Below are 5000 nucleotides of genomic sequence, written 5' to 3'. Positions count from 1 at the left end.
AGAAGACAAACAATTTGTTGACAACAACAAATAAGTTCCATTAAATGAAATAGACATTTGGCCAGAAAAGATAGACGTTAAACTAATTCCACGTGTCCCACATGCATCAGAAAGTGCAACATCAAAAAAAGTATTGACTTCTGTAGTTCTGGGATAGACTGAAGTCATTTTTAGATATATGATGGATGATATAGATAGATCTGAAGTTTTGGGGTTCGAGACGTCGGCGAAAAGAAATGTCGAAAAAGAAAAACGGACGAATTCGGTCGAAAAAGAGAATCGAACGTGGGTCCGAAAAGAGCTTTGGGCAATTTGTAATCAGGACGAGATACATCCTTCTTCACTCTAGAGATGGCAGGATGGGTCGTCTCGAGGAGTGTCAAGCTCTCCCAGTAATCCGTCAACTCACAAGGTGTAGCATAGCCAGTAAGTATGGCACAAAGGCACCTGTGCATTATTTCGGAAAAAATAGAAAGAAAAAAAGAAGGAGAAGGAGGAGAAAATAGGGAGAACGGCGGAAGAGAAATTAGGGGAGGTAGGAATCGAGGAATGTAAAGAGAGGGAAAAGGGAACAGCTGGAAAAGGAAGAGGAGGAGGAGGCATTTGATGTAGAGAAGCAAGAAGCAGTAAGTTAGTATTAGTAAGTAGTAAGTGCCTGCTCTTAGCAGGGGGAGGTAAGAGGAGCGCCCGGTAAGCAAGTAGTTAGGAAAGAGGAAAGAGGAGTAATAGTAGGAGGAGGGTGTTTTTGTTGTGCTTTGGGATTTGCCACGGCTCCCCTCGCATCTGTTTGCTTTGTAACTGTGTCATAATTGGCGAATCCTTTGTAAGTGGGCCACGTGAGCTCCAAGTGTCAGCTTCCGGTATTGGAAATCCATCAGGTGGGGATGTCACCCTTGTGTGTAGCTGGGTGGACGGAAGGCAGGGTGGATGGCTGACTGGAAGGCAGGGTGGATGGCTGACTGGAAGGCAGGGTGGATGGCTGACTGGAAGGCAGGGTGGATGGTGATGAAGGCCCGGGTGGATGGATGACTGGAAGGCAGGGTGGTGGGCTGACTGGTAGGCAGGGTGGATGGGCTGCTGGAAAGGAAGGCAGGGTGGATGGCTGACTGGAAGGCAGGGTGGATGGCTGACTGGAAGGCAGGGTGGATGGCTGACTGGAAGGCAGGGTGGATGGCTGACTGGAAGGCAGGGTGGATGGCTGACTGGAAGGCAGGGTGGATGGCTGACTGGAAGGCAGGGTGGATGGCTGACTGGAAGGCAGGGTGGATGGCTGACAGGAAAGGCAGGGTGCAGGGGTGGGAATGGCTGACTGGAAGGCAAGGTGGATGGCTTGACTGGAAGGCCAGGTTGAGGCGGGGATCTGGCTGACTGGAAGGCAGGGTGGATGGCTGACTGGAAGGCAGGGTGGATGGCTGACTGGAAGGCAAGGTGGATGGCTGACTGGAAGGCAGGGTGGATGGCTGACTAGAAGGCAGGGTAGATAGCTGACTGGAAGGCAGGGTGGATGTCTGGAATAATCATTGCTATTGCTAATATCAAGATGAAATTATTGTATTATCTAATCATCACTGATGGGTTCATCTGTGGGCAAAATACACGGGAAGCTAATTTGCAACAACAGCAAGAAACGAAATGTGGACAAAGTAAAATTGTTCCTCTGATGACGTTTCAATAACAGGGTAATTGTGTTCCTAATCATTAAGGTATATTACCAAACTGTGAGCGGCCTTATGGCTGGTGGGATGTACATTTCTTTTATTATATCAACATCATTGTCATTACTATCATCATTGATAACATTAGTTTTATCAATACTAGTACCACCAACACTCTCATTATTGTTATTATTTTCATTATCATCAGCATTATTACGAAAACTACTATCGTTATCATTATCATAGTTTCTATCGTATTATTATTATTATAATAATCATTTGACAATGAACACTAATTTTGATTTTTTTTCTAAGAGAAAGAGAGAGAGAGGGGGGGGGGAGAGAAAGAGAGAGAGAGGGAGAAAAAGGGAGAGTGAGAGAGAGAGACAGTGAGAGGGGGGGGAGAGGGAAGGAGGGAGGGAGGAAGAGAGATAGATAGAGAGAGATAGAGAGAGAGAGATAGAGAGAGAGAGAGAGAGAGAGAGAGAGAGAGAGAGAGAGAGAGAGAGAGAGAGAGAGAGAGAGAAAGAGAGAGAGAGAGGGAGAGAGAGAGAGAGAGAGAGAGAGAGAGAGAGAGAGAGAGAGAGAGAGAGAGAGAGAGAGAGAGAGAGAGGAGAGGGAGAAAGAGGCAGAGAGAGAGACAGACAGACACAGAAAGAGAGAGAGAGAGAGAGAGAATTTCTATTCTGACACATCAGAATGGATCTCGGCAGAATTGATAACAAAACACTGATCTTTACGTATCAAGGGAGAACAAGTGTTCAAGTTGTACAGAAGGAACACACATTTTCACACTAACACCTGTTATACATCTGAATGTTGCTATCCGGCCTTTCCACTCTCTAGCTTTACCTTTTTATCATCTATTAATGTTTATCACATGAAGGATGAGCTCACATTATGTATGCATGCAAGAAGACGATCGGGCCGTCGAGACGGCGGGCAACTCCCTGCGCGCCGGTGAGTCTTTGGGCCCGTGCCGACTGGTGCCAAGTCAATCATTCTAGTTTCAATATTATGTTCCCCATATGAACTTGCTGCACGTCGCTTTAGCAGCTGGCGTCGACAGGTGTAACTTTATGTCAGAAGGACACACTCGGCACTCCCCGCTCTTACGTGCATTGCGTTGTGCACTGCGTGTGTCTTGTACGTTTCTTTGGTGTGTGCAACTCGTGAGATTTCATTTGTGACTGCGTGGGAAAGATGTGTGTGTGTGTGTGTGTGTGTGTGTGTGTGTGTGTGTGTGTGTGTGTGTGTGTGTGTGTGTGTGTGTGTGTGTGTGTGTGTTTGTATGTGTGTGTGTTTGTATGTGTGTGTGTGTGTGTGTGTGTGTGTGTGTGTGCCATATGTGACTATGTACACGTATGAGTGTGCAGTTGTATGTGTTGTTGTATGTTTAGTTGTGTGAAAGTGAATGCATGAGTGTGTGCTTATATGGCCAAGGGAAGTGCTGTCGAATTACACTCGTACAACACTCCTAGAAAGCGGATATAACTAGACCTATATTCGAATTTATTGACTCTGTTTTGCTTGCTTATCTTTTCAACTTCCTGCCTGCATGGAGAGACAGTTTTTATTTTGTGATTTTACTTAATCACAATATTTCTGTGCTGTATTACTTCCTGCTCCTTCCTCTGTCATTTCATTTATTTTTAGTTCATCTATTTGACTAGGAGTTTTTGACTTTCGCCCACGCCACACCTCCGCGGCTTTTCGCCACACGCCACAACCTCCTGGCGGCTTCTTTGCTTTCCTTTGAGAGACATCCATGAGAGACATTCGCATTCTGGGGTGTTTCAACTTCCTCATCCTTTATCAGTCACATATAAAAGAACAACACTACACGAAATGTAGTGTTGTAGCCTCTTTTACCAAAATTGATCTGGGGTTTTTTCAAACTTTCCCTCAACTGAATATTGACTATTCTTATCTCACTAATAAAAGAACAACACTACACGAAATAGCTTACCTGTTTTCTTAGCCTCAGGACGGTTATACAAAATTATTATTTATGCAATTTTTTTATAACACTGTATTGCACTATTCTTTACGAAACATGGGATTCCCTACTGAGACACCTGTTTCCTCGGATTTCAGCTCCGTGAACATCATTTATTTATTTGGAAGTGGACACTCAGATTGGAACAGCTTGCCCCATATACGATGCCATGACTGAAGTACCAGGCATAGATGACACTACTCTCTTCTGAGCACCATTCCACAGGATGCTCCGTGAACATCATCGCCTATAAGGGTTGCCCATCCACAATTGGACCTCAGATGAAAAGATTGACTATCCTTAGTATTGCCCACTGACTGAAGTACCAGGCATAGATGACACTACTCTCTTCTGGCACCAGAGGGTCGACCTCGGCTCTAAAGTAGAGAATCGATGATAAGGGTGCCCATCCACAGTTTCTAATAATACTACGTCTTAGTACAAGAGGTTTCCGACCTCGGCTCTCTAGACCACTCATACAATTCTAGTCTATTACAACATTGATAACCACTGTCAGGTGGGACAAATGAGTTTCGCAAGGTAGTAAAGCATTAACACACTAACGCGAATTCTAAGTCTAGCACTAGTACAAACATTGATAACCACTGTCGAGGTGAGGACAAATGAGCGCAATACGATACAATGCGTCGGGTAAAGTTCCTCACTCTGAAGTAAAACCCATCTGGATGCTCGCCACGGGAATTTTCGCATAGTGGGCTGTCCTGGGCCAAGTCACGACTGAGTGAAAGTGAGCGCAATACGATACAATGCGTCGGGTAAAGTTCCTCACTCTGAAGTAAAACCCATCTGGGATGCCTCGCACGTGGCACTAGTGCCTGTCCTGGGAGCCAGTCAAGCAAATCTACCCCAGTCTGCAGCGGGTTGAGACACCTTAGTTGGTAGGTGGGACTCCTTGGGCCTACGGGTGTCCTGTATAATACATTAATATTTATTTAATAAAATCAATTTTGTCAGGGTCCCCACACTTCTTAGGCGAGAGCCTAAGACAAGCCATTAGAATAGACAAGCGGTTCCGAAACTTTTCTTAGGCGAGAGCTAAGAAAAGCCATTAGGAATAGACAAGCGGACACACGAAACTCTTTCCCAGACCACCCCCTATCCTGACACCAATACACATATAAACACACTCCTTTATCCTTGTATTTGCTAAGTCACCAAAACAATAAATATAGCATTATAGACTAAATGTATTTTCCAAATAAGACAAACAAATGATAAGACAAACAATGATAAAAATATAATTTAAAAGGGTTGTAGATTAGTTAATTATGTAATGGATGGCATGGGTCGAGGCATGGTCCAGAGAACACCTATGAGAGATCAGT

Source organism: Penaeus japonicus, unplaced genomic scaffold, assembly GCF_977035675.1.
Source record: "Penaeus japonicus unplaced genomic scaffold, GWHDUDI00000001_assembly GWHDUDI00000022, whole genome shotgun sequence".
Lineage (NCBI taxonomy): Eukaryota > Metazoa > Arthropoda > Malacostraca > Decapoda > Penaeidae > Penaeus > Penaeus japonicus.
Note: the sequence above shows the minus strand (reverse complement) of the source record.